At 49.9% G+C, this 20,069-nt stretch overlaps 1 protein-coding gene across 8 annotated transcripts in view; it reads left to right on the forward strand.

The window, feature by feature from the left end:
• Positions 1 to 20,069, forward strand: part of Pitpnm2 (phosphatidylinositol transfer protein membrane associated 2) — a 114,406-nt gene that overhangs the window by 13,022 nt on the left and 81,315 nt on the right. The gene's annotated exons all lie outside the window — the stretch shown is intronic.

Here is a 20,069-nt window from a genome sequence, read left to right on the forward strand (position 1 = left end):
TTAAGGGGATGCAGCTTGCCAGGAAGGGGTGTTGCCTACTTATGCTAGAACATTCTGCCAAGGCCTTCCGGGGCTGCCCATAGAATCTGTTTTCTCAGGACTGTGGCTGTGCTGCACACTGCTGCCGCCCTCGCAGCCCCTCAGGGCTGGCGGGTGTCGGGGTTACGCCGCCCCCCCTTCTCTCTGCGTTTGGGTTCCTGGGCAGCAGGAGCTGGGCGCAGGGGGTGGGGGTGGCGCAAGGAGGGGGCTTTCCGCAGGTAGAACTTCTATTTTTAGCCCCACAGCCTCTGTCACTATGGAGATTCCTGACTGGTGGCCCACAGGGCTGCACGCCTCTCTCGGCCGGGGATGGCGGGGTGGGGAGGGTGGAGGTGGGGGGAGGGATCCTCTTTCCTCCCTGCAACTTCTCAGTCAAGATCTTAGTCCATGCACACACGCGTGCATGTGCATGTGCATGTGAGTGAGACAGACAGACAGACAGAGACAGACAGGGATCAAGAGAAACCTTGAGACAGGGACAGAGAGAAGAGGTCAGGAGGTGCTGCTCCACCGTAGCAGCGCTGAGCTGTGTCTGGGGCTTGGCCTGCCTGTGGACAGTTTGTGTCTATCTTGTGCCAGGCTGGACTGGACTGGGAGCTTGGGTCCTGGTCTGAGCAGCACTGCCCGAGGTCCGGCAGTGCTGCCTGACCTTGGGCAGCGCTGCCTCGGCTCCTTTGACCTTCACATCCTTACCTGATAGGTTAGGGTAACAGTTCCTGCTCCACTGCTTCTCTGAACATAACTGACCGGGACTGCAGAGAGGAGCACTGTGTGTGGACATGTGTGTGAATAGACGTGTGTGTACCCGTCCGCTATTGTGTTACTAAGAGAAGGTTGCCCTCAGGAGAACATCTAGATTTTTTTCCCCCTCTTTTTTTTTTTATTTTAATTTATTTTATTTTATTTGTGAACATACTGTACAGAGGGGTTACAATTACATGGGCAGGATAATGCATACATTTCTTACCAAGCATTGCAGCCTCCTCCTTTGTTTACCCTTCACATCCCTTCCCAGCCTCCTCCCTCCCCCCCACCCAATCCTTCTCCTTCCTCCCCCTCCCCCCCTCACTCTTTTCTTTTTGTCAGTTGTGGGCCTTAAACTCTGGGCCTGGGTGCTGTCCCTGAGCTCTTCAGTTCAATGCAAGCGCTTTATGCAAGGTACTCTTTCTTTTTTTTTTTTTTGGTCGGTCGTGGGGCTTGAACTCTGGGCCTGGGCGCTGTCCCTCAGCTCTTCAGCTCAAGGCGAGCGCTCCACTTGAGCTACAGCACCACTTCCGGTTTTGTGGTGGTTTATTGGAGATAGGAGTCTCACAGTCTCTCCTGCCCGGGCTGGCTTTGAACCGCGATCCTCAGATCTCAGCCTCCTGAGTAGCTAGGATTACAGGCGTGAGCCACCAGCGCCCGGCTTGCAAGGTACTCTTGAACCACAGCATCATTTCCAGTTTTCTGCTGGTTCCTTGGGACTTTCCTGCCCAGACTGGCTTTGAACCTCAATCCTCAGATCTCAGTCTCCTGAGTAGCTAGGATTACAGGTGTGAGCCGCTGGCACCTGGCTCTGCTTTTTCTTTTATTCTGCCTTCTCTACTTGAAGGCAGAGAGGAGGTTGAAGGGAAAAACTACCTTAGTTCTTTCTGTGCCTTGTCATAAAGGATCTATCAAGGGAGAGCGACACGGCCCTTATCCCACTGCCTGAGTACTCACACTGTGCCGCATGCGCAGTGGCCTCCAGGGCAGAGACAGCTGGTGCGGAAGCTCCTTTGCCATCACAGACAAAACACTTAGCGAAATTCAGGTATTTGCCAGTGAGCACCAGAGCTAGAGCTGGAATTCTCTCCCAGCATTTCTTCATTCCATTGACCTAGGCAGAACAAAGGTCCAAAGTGAGCACATGGCGGCCTCAGCCTGGAGCTACATCCAGGTACCTGTGGGACTTGCCTCTTCCCTCTCGCTGAAATTTCACCTCTGGCTATTACCCAAAAAGTTAAGATAAAATAGCAAGTGTTGGAGAGGAGGTGGAGAAGTTGGAATGCTTGCACATTGCTGGAGGAAGTGTAAAATGGGGCAGCTGCTGTGCAAAACCGTCCAGCAGGCTCTTCAGAGAGTTAACTGCAGACCACCCTGGGACCCGGTGAACCTGCTTCAGCTCTCCACCCAGAGAACTGAGAGCAAGGGTCGGGGTATAGCTCACCGGTAAAGGATGTGTTTATTAGCACACGCAAGGCCCTGGGTTCCATCTTTAGTCACATACACACACACACACACACACACACACACACACACACACACGGAAAAGGAAGAGAATTGAAAGCAGAGTCTCAAGCAGACCTTTGTTCACTAATGTCCACTACACACTGTGACCTGAAAATGGAAGTAGCCCAAGTATCTAGATAAATGAGTATGGTCTACTCATACAGTGGAATATTATTCAACCCTAAAAAAGGAACAGTACTGACACAAGCTGCCTGCCACATAAACAAACCTTGAAAGCATGCTGCTAGTAGAAGAAGTCGGGCACAAAAGGACAGTACTGGTGGTTCTGCTTGTTAGGTGAGGTCCCTCAGAGAGGCAGCTTTGCAGAGGCAAACAAGAGCTGTGGTTCTCCCAGGACTTGGTGGGAGGGAAATGGAATTGTTGTTTAGTGGGTGCAGAACTTCTGTTGGGGATGATGAAGATGTTCTGGAAATAGTAGTGATGATCGGGCAATACTGTGATTGTACTGTATGTATTGAGCTGTACAGTTAAAATGAGTAAATGGTATTACAAAAAGAGAAAACAAACACCAAGTGTCAGGCTCACCGGCTCCCTCGTGGGTGCTCTGAGAAACGATGCCGATGACACCTTGCTGTGCATTTACGGAGTGCCTCTTCCCCAGCCTGGGAGAGGCATCACGAAGACCTCTCACTCACCGGGGCCCTGAGCCTCCCTGCCAGGGCAGGGGCGTTGCTGGCAGTTAACGGCCCGGCGTGTGAACGCCATCTGTCTCTGGAGCGCTGGTGCACCTGACCTTGGGCATGTCCTTTTATGGTTTTCGTTTGCTTTCAGCAAGTGGAAAGACAAATGCCTTTTCAAAGGCCACGTGCAGCTGCTGGAGTCCCCTCGGCCCGCAGCTGCGGGGTGAGTGGGAACTGGCACTGCCGAGGGGCACAGGCGGCAGCTAGGGCATCAGGAGTGGGTGGGCCCTGCGGACCCCCAGGCCCCACGTGGACCTGCTGGGGGCCCTCCAGCGGCTCTGTGCTTCTCTGGGAACTTGTGTTTCCTGTCCTAACTCTGGTGGTTCAGAGACTTTGAGGAGAAAGTGTGAGGGTGCCCCACACCAAGCCTGGACCTGAAGCTTGGTGGTGACTCGATTCCCCCGTGGGCCCTGCCCAGCTCAAGGCCCAGTTGATGGGGCTTCCGTCAAGTCCTGCAGACTCTGCACAAGTCCTGCAGACTCCATACCTGCCTGAAGCGGGCTGGGGCAGCCGCTCACACGGCTGGAAGGGCGTGCCACGTGAGGCCACGGACTGTGGAACCGCAGCTCTGGAGTTGCGTGTCTTTCTGTTTGTGTCCCAGGACCGCCATCACAAAGTGCCATGAGTTGTGTGGATTCAACACCCAGAAATTATTCTCTTATAGTTAGGAAGCAGAAGCCCAAATGTAGGGAGTGGGCGGAACACTTCCTTCCAGAGCAGGTAGGGAATCTGCCAGGCCTCTCTGCTAGCTCAGGTCATGGCCAGTAGTCCTGGACTTGTTGTTGATGGATTCCCCCCCTCCACACACACACAGATACACACCCGACACACACACACACACACACACACACACACACACACACCATAGTGGTCACCTGCTGCCTCCCTGTGTGTCTTTTCTTCTTATAAGTGACCTCACCCTCACTATGTCTTCACACACCCTGTTTCCAAAACTACGGTTCAGAGAAGGTCATGCATTTGTGGGGACATTTCATCCGAGCCCAGTGATTTCTTGCTAGAAGAATGACCCTTGCATGTTCGTTCGGGTGTGCTGGTGTGGGAGGTCGCGGCATCTCTGGTGTCCTGGCCTGCCTTCAGGAGGCTTCAGGATCTCCCCTTGCTCGTGCAGACCTTCCTTACCATGGGCTCTGCACTGCACCGAGAGCTGACACACCGGCCACCTCCGGAGTCAGCCCATTTCCCAGGTAGGAGCCATCATACTCAGTAGAGGGAAAGTGGCGCTGCACCGTGTGTGCTCTTGCTTCTGCCCAAGATCTCACAGCCCTCACTTGTCCACTTGTTTTTCTTCCCCTTCTCCTTGCAGCCAAGAAGGACATAGGGATGGCTCCCTGAAGCGCAGCCTCTGTCTGCAATGAAGGGGCTAACCTCGGCAGGTGCATTTGCACATGTGTGTGTGCAGATGGTTTTCCCAGACTCCTCCGCCCTCCCTTTCTTCCAAAGGCAAGAACCCTATTTCTCTGCAGGTCTCTGTTTCCCCTGTACTCTGCCCAGCACAGGGCTTGTTGCCTTGGGTAGGGACCAGCCTAAAAACAAAGCGGGTGATTCAGTATTTGGTTATCTACTAAAAGAAGAGGGAAAAATAAAACAAGTGAGATGATTTGGATAGAAGCCAGAAAAGCACTCAGTAAAGTCTAATACCCATTACTCTTAAAAACACAGATTGAGGGACAGGCAAAGATTTCCACCTTACATCTCCAGTCAGCACTGATTTTTCCCTCAACAGCCAAATACTTTAGTAGTATTTTCCAAAGTAGGTTTGAGAAACATAGACTGCTGCTGAGTATTGCTTCCAGACAGGATCATGGAGCCGAGAGTATCTACAAATCTCTAAATGCATTGCCTTAAATGTCTACTGCAAGGCAAACATCTTTTTCCCATCATTACTGACTCTTACTCTAGATTCACACCAGTGCAATGGGCTGGGGAAAAGAAAGGAGCTTGTAAAATTAATATTTTGAATGGATACAGTGGTGCTCTAAAGTTTTGAAAGTAGATAGATTGGAAAATAATTACAAGTATAAAAAGACAATATGGTAGTCAGTTGCAAAATAAGCAAGCAGCCTCTATTTTGTTCCATTGTGTCAGCGGAAACTAGTTGGTGAGTTTGACAGGAAGGAGCCCTCTGACACAGGTTTGGGTGTCAGTGGCCAGTGACCCCATTTTTCTGGTTAGAGTGACACCCAGGTAGTTCGGGCAGCTGCCACACACCTCCATAGGGGCCTCCATGTAACCTAGCATCCCAGGGATGGAGTGGCAGAGGTGTTCAGGATTGTTCTGACAGGTCTCCCAGAATGTTCTGGAACACATTTGCACACCATTAAGTTGTCCTTACAGAGACCGGACGTCCATGATCTTCATCTGGGATAATGAGTTCCCTATGGGAGGATGAACCGTTCTCCAGGTATTTTTCACGAGGAGCTCTGGGGACGGTGCTTTGCTAAGGCCGCTGTGTAGCGTTTGGAGAGGGCCACGTTTCCAGGTGGAGGAGAGCTGCTAGAAGTAAATCATTAGCTCCTGTTGGAAACCTGTGCTCAGCCCCTGCCGCAGCCTGTCAGCACCTGAGGCGGCCTCTCACCAGCTTTATCACATTTTCCCAGTGGATGTGCTGATCTTTCAATCAATAGAGAATGCGGGAGATAATTTGTTCCTTGAGGATGGCTGAGTCACCCAGCTGACAGGCTTCAGTTCCTACATCAGGATCTGGGCTGTTCCCTGAAGTGACGGGAGGTTGGACCCTAGGGCACTCTCTACTCCCTTTGGTGTAGTCTCCTGTCTCCATAGTGCTTGTGTGATTGGGCCAGCATAACTTTTCCAAGACTGAAGTCTTTGGGCTTCCAATGGCTTTTCTTGGAGCCTCAAATAATCTGCCAGTCAGCCTGCTTCTGAATGGTCCAGGTGTGGCCAACCTGCCTGATGGGCGGGGCTGTGGAGTGAATAGGGAGGAGTTCCCAAGCCAAGCCAGCCCCCATCCCTGCAGGGTCAACTGGTGGGACCATCTGATTGATTGTCTCTTAGTTCTGTTTTCTGATTTGCGGTTCATAGAATAAGGCTCATAGCAATAGACAGTCCATAACGTGGTTCCAGTAACTGCATTTAAAACACGGACCACTTATTTTCATTGCATTCTACTATTTCAAAAGAAACGTTAAAGGTCAGGATCTTTTTGTGTATGTGTGGTGCTGGGGTTTGAACTCAGGGTCTTGTGCTTGCTAGGCAGGCGCTCTACCATTTGAGCTATATACCTCCAGTCTTAAGTGTCAGAATTTTTTAAAAAACATAAAATAGTACTAATTATTTTAAAATGTTAAGTTCTGTTGACTTCTTTTACTCAACCCTACTCAGTGGTGTGTATGATCCTCTAATAGCCTGAGTCTTTGTTCTTATCCCTCCATATCTTCTTGTTGGCTTTAGAATGTCTCCCTTTCCTAACAGTTGCAGGCTCATGGCTTTCTAGTGTTCAAAGACCAATCATTTGTGAGTGCTTTTTTCCTCTATTCATTCACCTATTTGTTCTCTTTTTCTTTTTTTAATAACAACAGTCAGGTAGTGGTGGCTCATGCCTATAGTCCTAGCTAGTCAGGAGGCAGAGTTGTGAAGTTTGAGGTTAAAGCCAACTGGAGCAGTAAAATCTATGACATTCTTATCTCAAATTAATCAGCAAAAAGCCAAAAATAGAGCTATGATGCCAGTGGTAGAGTGATAGCTTTGAGCAAAAAAGCTAAGGGACAGTGCTCAGGCCCTGAGTTCAAGCCTCAGTACTGACACACAATAAAAATTACAAAACAATCAAAAAATTGCATGTGACATTGTACCGTACACTGACAAGGTTCTAAAGACAGATACATCCTTTAATTTGTGAACTCAAGCGGATAACTTATTGAAACACAATAAAAGGTAAAGGTCATCTGTGTTTTTCAGAAATTGTTTGGCCAAGTAATGTGTTTTGTACTTGGTACCACAGGCAAACGTCAGGCTTCCTGCTGGCCTTGTCTTTAAGTGTCTTTGCTTTCCTCTGCAGAAACAATAATGGTTGCTAGTTGTGTGTGTGTGTGTTTCCAAGATTCCCTGCATATATGAATATACATTACTTTAAAAACAAACCCAACACAAATAGCTGCCTACTGTACTGTCATGCATCTGCGTTTTTGACTTCCCAGTATGTAAATTGTGGAGGCTTCTGGTAGCTCATTTAGTGTTGCTGGTTCTTCCAGCCACAGGCTTTGTGTTCAGTTGCTGTGGACCCTTGGTCCTTGTAGCTGGAGTGTTGCTCCCAGTGGAAAATGGGAAGCTAAGGTGCTGTAGCCAGGGTCTAGGTAGCAAATAGCTCTTCTAGCTGCAGAACACAGTCCCAGAGAGGACTAGGTCTGTGTGCGTTTGCCTTTTTGTTTGTGATAGCTATGGCTAATTGCTCACCATTTAGGGTATGAGTGGTTTTTAATCTCAGAACCATATTTTAAGTGTAGTAGAAATCTGTCCTGGGTGAGCAGCTCTTTGATGAGGACAGGCCATCAATCAGACCCATGTGAGCACAATGGGGGGGGGGGGGTGCCGGGGAGGAGGTGGGAAAAGGGATGGTGGCTGCCTTTCCCTTCTGTCAGCATGTCCACAGGATGGCCAAGAAGCACTCAGCACTTCCCGGGTGCCTGAAGCTCTGGTGTGCCCAGAGATGGTGCCTTCAGGAAGCTGTGCAGAGGGCACCAGATTCCAGGAGGAACCTTGGATTTCATGGACCTGTGATGTTAGAGTTAATTTCTCCAAGTAAGGATGTCAGTTCTAAGGCACTCCTTTTCACAGAGGTGACCAGGGGTTGGGGTGACCACTAGGGACAGAGCTCAGCCAGGGAAGATGAGATCTGTTGGGGAGGGACTTCAGGGACGGCCGCACGCACCGGGTGGCAGTTTCCCCTGCGCTTCTGAGGACGGCTAGCGTGGTACGGTGTGGCTTTAACCACTCACAAGGTCACAGGAGTGTTGCAGGCACTGTCCTGACTGCTCATGGCCATCCCCCTCACTGAGGTCCTGGGTGTTGCCCAGTGAATGCTGTCATCGGATGGTAGTTATTCTTTTTTTTTTTTTGGTGGTTGAACTCTGGGCCTGGGCGCTGTCCCTCAGCTCTTCAGCTCAAGGCGAGCACACTACCTCTTGAGCCACAACACCACTTCTGGGTTTCTAGTGGTTATTGGAGGTAAGAGTCTCACGGCCTTTCCTGCCCAATCTGGCTTTGAACTGCGATCCTTAGATCTCAGCCTCCTGAGTAGCTAGGATGACAGGTATGAGCCACCAGTACCCAGCCCTTTAACCTTGGGTGCCTCAGTCAGTAGGTCTCAGTGCTGTCCGAGGGCGGCTATTTGCTGATCCTTGCTCTGGCCAGGGCGGCCTTTCACAGCAGATGAGCCTTTGCCAAATCTAGCCAAGGATTCCAACTTTTTTTTTTTTTTCGGTCGGTCGTGGGGCTTGAACTCTGGGCCTGGGCACTGTCTCTGAGCTCTTTGGCTCAAGGCGAGCGCTCTACCATTTGAGCCACAGCACCACTTCCAGTTTTCTGAGTAGTTTATTAGAGATAAGAATCTCACGGGCTTTCCTCCCCGGGCTGGCTTGTTGAACCACGATCCTTAGATCTCCTCCTGAGTAGCTAGGATGACAGGCGGGAGGCACCGGTATCCGGCAAGGGTTCCATCTTCGGTCACAGTCCTCCGTCCAGAGGTGAGGTCATCAGCCTCACCTCATTGCAGAGAGAGTAGCACGAGTCCTGGGGAAGACCACTGGCCTCCATGAGGGCGTGGCTGAAGAGAGATTCTGACCTGGCCCACTGCTGCTCAGCACCAGGAAGCTTTTGAAGCCACGTGGTCATTTTACAGCTAAAACAGATTCCAGGAAGCTGGGGCTGCCCAAGCCTGCACATGCGCAGACAGGCAGAGGTGGCACAACACCGGGCTGTTTGTTTTCCAGGCCCCAAACACCCTTGTTTGGCATTTTATATATTTAATCTGGGGGAGGGGAGGGTACTGGAATTTGAACTCAGGTCCTTGTGCTTGCTAGTAGGCATTCTATCATTCAGCCATGTCTCCAGCCCTTTTTTCTCTGGTTATTTTTTTTTTTAATTGTGAAAATACCATACAGAGGGGTTACAATTACATGAGCAAGGTAATGAGTACACTTCTTATCAAGCATTGTGGCCTCCTCCTTTGTTTCCCCTTACCAACCCTTCCCATGCCGCCCCCCCCCCCCCGCCCGTGCCAAAGTTGTAAAGTCTGTTTTTTGACATAACGTCTTGTACATCTTATTGTTGCAATGGGTCCACCTGTATCCCTATTTAAACAATTTGTTTTTTCCCATCCCCTCCCCAAATTATACCAACATCACATACAGTGAAAACAGGGGTTATACCATGGGGAAGGGACATACAAAGCAACAAAGAAATCATCTTATAAATATGTTAGAAACAATAGCAAGAAAGAAAAACCATTTGAGTCCTTATCTTGGGGTTCATTTTGCCTAACATCAACTTATCTGACTGTTTCTGCTTGTCTCAGACATAAACTAGTTATTGCAAATAAGGGAAACCATGGGACCAGATTACATGAAATTGCAGAGCTTCTGCATGGCGAAAGACATAGCTAGCAAGATCAATAGAAAGCCCACGGATTGGGAGAGGATCTTCACTAGCCATATAACAGACAAGGGTCTCGTATCTAAATATACCTGGAACTCAAAAAATTAAATCCCCCAACAACAAATCCTCAAAGCAACAACTGTCCAATAAATAAATGGGCTAAAGACTTACAGAGAGGGGCTGGGAAGGTGGCTCAGTGGTAGAGCGCTTGCCTTGCATGCCTGAGGCCCTGGGTTTGATTCCTCAGCACCACATAAGCAAAAAGAAAAAAGCCGGAAGTGGCGCTGTGGCTCAAGTGGTAGAGCACTAGCCTTGAGCTGAAGAGCTGAGGGACAGCGCCCAGGCCCAGAGTTCAGGCCCCATGACCGGACCCCAAAAAAAAAAAAAAAAAAACTTACAGAGAAACTTCTCTGAAGAGGAAAGGATGGCCAATAGACTCATGAAGAAATGCTCAACCTCCCTAGCCATAAAAGAAATGCAAATCAAAACAACATTGAGATACCACCTCACCCTAGTTAGAATGGCTATAATCAAGAAATCTAAGCTGGGTGCTGGTGGCTCATGCCTGTAATCCTAGCTACTCAGGAGGCTGAGATCTGAGGATCTCGGTTCAAAGCCAACCCGGGCAGGAAAGTCTGTGAGACTGTTATCTCCAACAAACCACTAGAAAACCGGAAGTGGCATTGTAGTCAAGCGGTAGAGCGCTCACCTTGAGCTGAAGAGCACAGGGACAGCGCCCAAGCCCAGAGTTCAATCCCCATGCCTGACCAAAAAAAAAAAAAGAAATTTAATAACAACAGATGCTAGAGGGGATGTGGCCAGAAGGGAACCTTACTGCATTGTTAGTGGGAGTGTAAACTTGTTCAACCACTTTAGAAAGTAGTATGGAGGTTCCTCAAAAGACTCCACTTAGAGCTCCTCTATGACCCAGCAATCCCACTTTTGGGCATTTACCCAAATGTTCACAAACAAGACCACACTAAAGCTACCAGCACAACTATGTTTATTGCAGCATTATTTACCATAGCTAAGATCTGGAACCAACCCAGATGCCCCTCAGTAGATGAATGGATCAAGAAAATGTGGTATATGTACACAATGGAATTCTGTGCCTCCATCAGAAAGAATGACATTGTCCCATTTGTTAGGAAATGGAAAGACTTGGAAAAAATTATATTAAGTGGTTATTCTTGAGATAGAGTCTTGCTTTTTGCCCAGGTTGACATGGACCACAATACAGTGCTCATTCACACTTCTCAATATAGCTGGAATGACAGGTGTGCACTACCACATCAGCTTTGTCTGTTGAGATAGAGGTCTCAGGAACTTTTAGCTTCGGCTGGCCTTGAACCTCATTGCTCTCAATTTCTACCTTTTGAGTAGCTGGGATTGCAAGTGTGAGCCCCTGGTGCCTGGCTCATTTAAATAACTATATTTTTTTTTTTTTTTGGAGACAGTGGTTTCACCATGTACTTTTGAAGCTGTCCTTGAACTGACAATCCTCCTGCCTGGGCCTCCCAAGTTCTGGGAGAGACGAGGCTAGGCCTCCCAAGCAATAGGCCCCTTAGAAAGTCCCTGTGAGCCGGGCGCCTGTGGCGCTACTCAGGAGGCTGAGATCTGAGGATCATGGTTCGAAGCCAGCTCAGGCAGGAAAGTCTGTGAGGCTCCTATCTCCAATAAACCACCAGAAAACCAGAAGTGGCACTGTAGTTCAAGTGGTAGAGCACTAGCCTTGAGCTGAAGAGCTGAGGGACAGCGCCTAGGCCCAGAGTTCAAGCCCCACGATGGACTTAAAAAAAAAAAAAAAGAATAGACTTCCAATGGGACTTTTACTAAAGTTAAGAAAATGATAAAACAGCCTACCAATTCTTCAAACTTAAAAAGAAAATGATTAATATCAACCCAGGAGAAAACGCCGCATGCATGCGGTGAGGTGTCAGAAGTCACAGGCTCAAGGGCTGAAGGAGGAGGAATTCTCACCAGGTCTAAGATGACCGTGAGTCCTGAGCCTGTCCACGTGTGACCGTGGGCTGGCAGAAACTGCTCCAGTGCAGACCAGCCGAGCTGAGCCAAGTGGTGCAGATGTGCGAGGAAGCCCAGGGGGTACAGCGCATGGCCTTCGTGTGCAGAGTTGTGGGGTCACATGTGCTCAAGAGGTCTCAGGTTGGGGATCACACCGCTGTCCAGAGATTACGAGAGCCATGCTCTGACCTTTGGGTCACACAGACACAAGCAGGAGGTAGACTCTGTTCCCCAAGGTGGACAGCATGACAGGGATGGGGCAGGTGATGCCTTCAGTCCGTGCAGCCCAGCCTCCGTGGGTACTGAGGCATGGCGTCTGTGGAAGGGCCATGTGTTTGACAATACTTATTGCATCCAGCAGCCAGATGGTCCAAACAACCCATCAGTGGTACGGTATGTAAATATTTTCCGTCATTATTGTGGTGCTGCCTCATTCACATTAACAATGATGGAGAATTACTCCAAGGAGCTCTTTGTGAGGAGCCGTCAGGCCCCAGTAGGGCTGTCAAGGGGCTCCTAGCTTGTGGGGGAGCTAGGTCTCTGGCTGCTCCTGCCCAGCATGGAAGCCCCAGCTGGTGACCCCTTGGATCATTCCTTTTAGAGCTCTTTTGCCAGCTCAAAAGTTTACTTCTCCTCGTAACCCAGTGTTTGTCAGTTGGGAAGAACTCTGTGACCTAGCTTATTTCCCTCTTTGCTTTGCCCAACCCGGCAGCGCATATAATAGTTTTACTCATTTGCTCAAATATTGCTTTTATTTGTTTGTTTGTATATTTGCTTATTTTTCTTTGGTGCTGGTCCTGGGGGTTGAACTCAGCACCTGGGCACTGTTCCTGAGCTGCTTTTACTCAAAGCTAGCACTCTACCACTTGAGCCAGAATCCCTTCCAGCTTTGTTGGTAGTTTAGTGGAGTTAAAATTCACATAGACTTTCCTGCCTGGGCTGGCTTCAAACCATGATTCTCAGATTTCAGCCTCCTAAATAGCTAGGATTATAGGCATGAGCCACCACCTCCTGGTGCAGATTGCTTTTAACTAGGAGTCTTTGTGTAGATTTTCTCCTTCTTATGTTTTCTTTCTTCGTTCATCTCATGTTTGGGAGAAAATACAGTGAATATTTTATGGTGCAAGGTTTTCAAAAACAGGCAATCTTGGCTGGGCGCCAGTGGCTCACGCCTGTAATCCTAGCTACTCAGGAGGCTGAGATCTGAGGATCTCGGTTCAAAGCCAGCCCAGGCAAGAAAGTCCGTGAAACTCTTTATCTCCAATAAACCACCAGAAAATCGGAAGTGGCACTGTAGCTCAAGTGGTAGAGCGTTAGCCTTGAACTGAAGAGCTGAGGAACAGCATCCAGGCCCAGAGATCAAGCCCCACAACCGACAAAAAAAAAAAAAGGCAATCTTGAATAACACGAGCAAGCCCCCCTTGTGTGCTTAGTCTGTGTTTACTCTGCATCCTTAGTCTGTGGTCTGTGTCCCATCTCCCTGAATTATTGTCTAGACTATGGTCCAAGAGGCTTAGCCACAACGGGGCCTGGGCCTAACTTTCCTGGTTCTGTTGTGTATCTGACTCGTAGTTGGGTCAATAGGTTAGCTAGGATAAGTAATGCTAGCTGCTGTCCCAAGCAGTCTGCTAGTATCAGTTGCTGTCACAGCAGAGCATGCTCTTCCTCCCCCCGTCATCCTCCAGTTGGATGCTGGGTGTGTGGCTGCCATGCAGTAAATCCGGGACCCAGGATCCTTTCACCTGCTGTTTTTTTTTCTGCTGTCCTTTAGGGCGCCCTTGGAGTGCATGCGTGGAGGTGTACATCCTCCAGTCCCACAGTTTGGCCCACACTGCCAGGGGTGTGGTTCCCCTCTGCCAGAACTGTGGGTATGCTACAGCTCAGGCAGGGTCAGTGCTGAATGGAAACATCTTTTAGAAGGTGTGAGCTCATCTCCTTTCATTCTGCAGATGGGAAAACCAAAGTCCAGCAAAGGGAGCTGACACATGCCATCAGCAGGCATTGGTTAATGTCCATGGGGAACCTCTGTGAACCGCGTATTCATCCCTGCTCTTACATAACCAAGCCACGGCTTGCACTGACTAGTTGGGCCTGGATCCTCCTCCATACTGCTGGAGAGTCTCGGGGCCACTATGGGACCTCAGCACTGGCTTCGTTCCAGTGCATGTGTGTACCATACACACACGTGCACAAGCACACACATGGATGGGTGTTGGGCCACTGGGGTGGAAAGTCAGTCTCGTCCCAAGAGTCACTTATATGCACTGGCTCCTCTTAGTGACACATGAGGCTCAAATATATTGAGAGTGCTCAGATCTTCTGAGTCTCCCACTACAAACAATTTTCTGCAAACCACTCAGGCAGCTGCATCCCCACCATTGTTTGTTGCTTTGTAACCAGGTACCAAACTTAGCCATTCGTGTGTTTGCTGACACTGTGACAATTTGGACCAGGCTTTGGGGGAACAGCACCTCTCTGTTCCCTGGTATCAGCTGGAGGGTCCGCTTCAAGATGGCCCTACTCCCTTAGCTGGTGAGTTGGTGCTGGCGCTGGGCTGGGCCAGCGGTGGCCGCCTCCATGTAACTGCTTACTGAGTCTGGGCTGGCCTTCCCACAGCTCGGGGACCTCCTCCTGTCAGTTGGCTTCTTATGTGGCCTCTGCTCTCCCAGACCACAAACTCACAAGCATCCAGCCTCTTACCTCCACACTCTCCTCCTTTATCTTATTATTAACTTTTTCCAGTACTAAGGCGTGAAGCCAGGGCTTCCAGCTTGCTTGGCTGGCACTCTACTGCTTAACCATGACTCCAGCCCAGCTTTTTGCACATTATTTTGGAGATTGACTTGTATTAGATGTTTCTGCCTGTGCTGACTTTGTACCCTGATCCCCTGGATCTTCTAACCACTTTTAAGTATTTGGGAATGTGGCATTAACGTGCATTCAGTCTGCATCTAAAACTGGAACTCCGTTACTAAACACCAGCTCCCGTGGCTCTCCCTCTGTCCCCTGGCTCCCACCATTCCATGTTCCATTTCTTGAATTTGACTACTCAGTTACCTCCTATAAACAGTCATACAGTATCTGTCCTCCTGTGACTGCACTCTGCCCTGAAGGTTCATCTGTATTGTAGTATGTGCCAGAATTTCCTTCTGGTCAGTTCTGTGGAGAGACCACATTCTGCATCCATCCGTCCATCTGTGGGCGTGGGTTGCTCCCATCCCCTGGCTCGTGAATCGTGCTGCTGCGGCAGGTGGACAAACACCTGTTTGATCCCTGCTTTCATGTCACAGCCTGTTCTTCCTCAGGCCCAGGTACAAACCTGGGCCCATCATGTCCACACGATGCTGTTGGTTACGACTGGTGAAAGGCCAAGCTGTATTGAAAGGGAAGGGACATTTCAAGGACTTTGGGGGACACTTAGAGGCCCCTAAGAAGTAATCTGTCACAACCGCTCTGGCAAAGGCTTTGCAGACCTGCTCACGCAAACCCACCCAAGATGTCTCTGTTTGTCTGTGCCTGTGGAACCCTCTGGAACACACAGACTCAGTGGCCCGGGCTTTTAGAGTCTTGGGGAGCAGCTGAGGCCAACCCCCATCTGTTCCCTGCATAGAGAAGGCCGCCATTGCCTGCTGGCGCCACGTCCTGCCTTGCCGACGGCCATGCCACTCATTACATAATCTGTTATTCTGTGCTGCAGCAGGCCCTGGTTACTTGTCAGAAGTTTCTGAAAGCCAGCTGCAGCGGCTCCCGGCAACTGGGGTGCTGCCTGTCCCTCATAGTATTACTCACTCTGTACTTAGCTAAATTTAACTTGTTATCATCCCAATGATATTTTTGTGGGCTTGGGATTTTACATAATGCTACCAACTGCTGCGGGCTAAGAATTTCTCCTTTTTGTTATGTGTGTGCATGTGTGCCGAGTGCATGCACACACGCACACGCACACTCTCTGTCCCCTCTATGAACTCTTGCACACTCACAGAAGTATTGCTGTTTACCTTTGCCCAGCTCTGCTTTCCAAGCCCTAGATTCGGTGCTTCAGGTCTGCCCTCACTGTCCACCGCCTGGGACAAGAGCTTCTCCCTGCTTCCCAGTGGCCGGCTAGTGCTTCCACCCACACCCGACACTCTCCACTGTGAGAGCCCTGAGGGTTCCTGCTGCCTGGGAAAGAGCAGTGTGTGGGAGCCAGTGGAAGCTGGGGGGGCGGGGGAGGGTTGTCAAACAAGGAGAAGCACAACTACCCTGCCAGGTGTAAGGACCAGGATGAGCACCAGCAGAGGGCCCAGAGCTATTCCCAGGGAGAGAAGACAGGTGCCCAGCTCTCAGAAGGGCCTGGGGCAGCATGTGAGGGCATGGACATGCAGCTTGGCCCCTGTGATTCTCTGGGCTCTGCTGCCCAGAAGTGGCCATGGGCTAGACCCTCCCCCTGGGGTCTCATGTGTGTGCAGTGCCTTCTCCATTCTCCTGATGAGGAGGCGGGGTGAGTTCTGTGGGGGAGCAGCCACAGTAATGGAGGCAGCTACTAAGCACGTGCTGTGTGCCAGGTGCCATGCACGCAGCTGGGTAAAGTGGGTACTAGTGTTCTATTTCTCAGATAAGATAACTGAGTGCCGGGCACTGGTGGCTCACGCCTGTAATCCTAGTTACTCAGGAGGCTGAGATCTGAGGATGGAGGTTCAAAGCCAGACCGGGCAGGAAAGTCTGTTCAGACTCATATCTCCAATTAACATCAGAAAACCAGAAGCAGCACTTTGGATCAAGTGGTAGAGCACTTGCCTTGAGCTGAAGAGCTCAGGGACAGCGCCCAGGCCCCATGAGAGAGAAAAGAAAATGAAGTCCCACAGAAGCCAAATAGAACATGGAGGCCTCAGTGCCAAGATGTAGCCAAAACCAAGCCCAGAGCCCGTGAGACTCATCTTTAATTGACCACTCAAAAACCACAAGTGGAGCTGTGGCTCAAAGTGATAGAGCGCTAGCCTCAAGTAAATAGAGCTCGGGGACAGCAACCAAGCCCTGAGTTCAAGCCTCACAACTGACCCCCCCCCCAAAAAAAAAAAGAATTTAGGAACTTCCGGTGTATATCAAATTGAAAACCTATATCCACACAAACATTTGTATAAAAAGTTTTGTGTAGCTTGTTCATAAATTGTCTGTAGGGGGCTGGGAAGTTGGCTCAGTGGTAGAGCGCTTGCCTTGCATGCATGAGGCCCTGGGTTCGATTCCTCAGCACCACATAAGCAGAAAGAAAAAAAGCCGGAAGTGATGCTGTGGCTCAAGTGGTAGAGCACTAGCCTTGAGCTGAAGAGCTGAGGGACAGGGCTCAGGCCCAGAGTTCAGGCCCCATGACCGGACCCAAAATAAATAAATAAATTGCCAGTAAGCAGAAACACCCCAGATGTCCAACAGCAGTTGAGTGGAGAAACAGAATGTGGTTTATACATTCTGGCATGCAATGGAATATTATTCGGTCACCAAAAAGTGAAATGAGTACTGTCACATACTTTGACATAGATAAACTCTGAAAATGTAATGTTTCATGAAAGAAGCCAGACATGAAAGGCCACCTGGGGTGTAATTACACTGAAGTGGAAAATGTCCAGGACAGGCCAATCTGTAGAGGTAGAAAACAGATTAGTGATTGCCAGCATCTGGCGGGGAGGAGACATTGGGCAGAGAATGCTCAAGGGTCAAGTTTCTTTTAGGATGTTGAAAATATTACAAGTTGAGGGGGGGTAGTTATGGAGGTGGGAGGGAAGGGATTGTAGAGGGAAAACAGGAGGAGGCAACAAAGTTCAGTAGGAAATGTACTCATTACCGTGCCATGTAACTGTAACCCCTCTGTACAGCATTTTTACAATAAAAAAAAAGAAACTAGTCACAAACAAGAGAAAATATTGCAAGTTAAATGAGTGGTGATGGTTGCACAACCTTGTAAATAGACTAATAACCAGTGCACTGTACACTGTAAAGGGTGAACTCAGGACTACAGGCTGAGCTCCAGAGGCTTCAAAACATCTCCTCAATACCAACTCCCCAAAAGGATGGGCTTTGTGGCATGCGAATTATATCTCAACCCCTCTGTTCATCACCTGTATTTATTTAATTTTGTCAGTCGTAGAGCTTGAACTCAGGCCTGGGAGCTGTCTCTGAGCTTTTTCACTCAAGGCTAGTGCTCTACCACTTTGAGCCACTGCACCACTTCCAATTTTCTGGTAGTTTACTGGAGAGCCTTGTGGGCCGGGCGCCAGTGGCTTACACCTATAATCCTAACTGCTCAGGAAGCTGAGATCTAAGGATCTGCCGTTCACAACCAGCTTGGGCAGGAAAGTCCATGAGACTTATCTCCAGTGAACCACCAGAAAACCAGAAGTGGTGCTGTGGCCTGAGTTGAAGAGCTGAGGGGCAGCGTGAACTGTGATTTACAGGCATGAGCCACCTAGTGCCTGGCATTGTACATCACCTTTATAATAACAATAAAACATATTCCCCCTGGAATCCAGAGCCCTGGCTTATAGTTAGACTTCAGGCAGTTTGTTTCAGGACCGCCTTCCATGTGTGTCAGCGTCCACCTATTTTCAGCCACCGCCCCCAGGTCCATGTGGGTGGGGGGAGCATTCTTCAGCCGCGCGCCCCCTCGTGTGGAAGCTCCAACCTAGCCAGGGCCAGCTTGAGGTATGTGGATGTCTGGGCATGCTTGCAACTTGGCGCCCCATCAAACCAGTATTCTTTAAGTGTTTGTTTGACATTTATTTAGTGGTGATGAGGAGAGACTGATAGTCTATTAATAGAAATGGTGTAGAAAAACAGATTCATGTACCAATTCACAGCATCGGGGTTCTGAAAAATTTTTAGAAAAGTAATTCTGACTTCTGTTCTTGTATCTGAGGCAGTTTTGTTTTCTTTTTTTTTTTCTCTCGTGTGCAGTTCTCTGCATCACTCATGGAGGCTGATGATTTAGATGTCAGAGTTAGAGCAATGATATGTGTGTGTGTCCCACCCCCGTTCCTGGGCACAGCAGCGCCCTGTGTGTTATTTGGGCACACTCCCTGACCCAGGGCCATGGCACCTGTGGGACTGGCAAACAGGAATTGTGCCTGAATTCTCATTTTCCTGTCAGGCAATGGACTGGTTTGTTTTTCTCCACTTATGTTGTAGGGTCACCGGAAGGACCCATTCCAGGGATGTTTTGTACCCCAGGGTCTGTTTCCTAACCTCATCTTGGGTCACTTACTAGACTTGGGGTACTTTGGCCAGAGACTTAAGTCCCTACAACAGCCTCTTTGTGTTCCCAGAGCGCCTTTCCCCTGGTCCTCGCCAGTGTGAGGCCCGCCGAGCTTCTCAAGCGCAGGTAGAATGGAGGCGCTTCCCTGCGCCATCTGCACGTGCAGCCAGCCCTCGCCCTCTCTGGGAGCTGCTGTATTCAAAAATGGCGCTACTTAGCTCTGACCTCCCAGTGGTTGGGAGGTGTGTCTGGGAACGCCAAGAATCAGGATGCGGAGGTCCCTGTCGAGCTTAGTGAGCTGAGGCACTGGATGGCATGTAGAGGAGATGGCTGAGGGCCTGGGGAACTGCACCTGCTTGGCAGCATTCTGTTTTTCGGGGGTCAAGCGTGTCTTTGGCTGTGTACATGTAGCCGTGTAGATGAGGAGCAGCGGCAAGATGGCTGAGAAGCCTGGGGCACTGAAGGCCACCCCACAAGTTGCTTGCTCCCTGTGCTCTGGCTTTCCCAGGAGCGTAGGATGTGTGGCGGGGTGGGGGTGGCATGCGAAGAGCCAGAAGAGCCACCGTTCTGAGCCTCACCTCCCACTGCTCCGCACGCGGTGCTCTCTGCGCCTCCCATTCCTTTTCTGTTCTGGCTCTGGTGGCCCTGCCGCTCACTGGCAGTTGATCACTTTGTCATCCTGAGCCTCTGTGCAGTTCCTCCCGGGTTTTACTTTTACCTCTATCCACGCCACTCACCCTTGGTGGCCACGGAGTGGTCCCAGCCTTGGGAGCTCTGTGCCTGACCCCAGCCCTTGAAGGGCTGCCTTGGACTTGGACAAGTTGTTTCTGGAACAGTCCCAGCACCTACAGCCTGCAGGGAGCAGCTTTCTGGTCAGTCATCTGAAGGTCTCCTAGGCTGCTGCCTGCTCCCTGGGCAAAGGTACAAGGGTCTCATAAACGTGTCAGACAGACAAGGGTGTGTGTTGAGCTGTGATGTGGGCCCTGAGGGGTCTCAGGTCCCTGTGGAGGCTCTGGGCTGAGTGGCAGCTTTAGGGTGTCTCTGAATATTCTGTGTCACTCAGGTTTGGGACTTCCCGAAAGTCCATTTCTCTTTCTTATTCTGTTTTGTGGACTTGGCTCAGGCCTGCAGGAATCAGTCGAGGAGGATGTTGATTCTACACCTTGTGGCCGGGAGGCTTGCTGGGAAAGCTAGAAGCTGTG

Source organism: Dipodomys spectabilis, unplaced genomic scaffold (genome assembly GCF_019054845.1).
Source record: "Dipodomys spectabilis isolate Male_0828 unplaced genomic scaffold, ASM1905484v1 ptg000480l, whole genome shotgun sequence".
Classification (NCBI taxonomy): Eukaryota; Metazoa; Chordata; class Mammalia; order Rodentia; family Heteromyidae; genus Dipodomys; species Dipodomys spectabilis.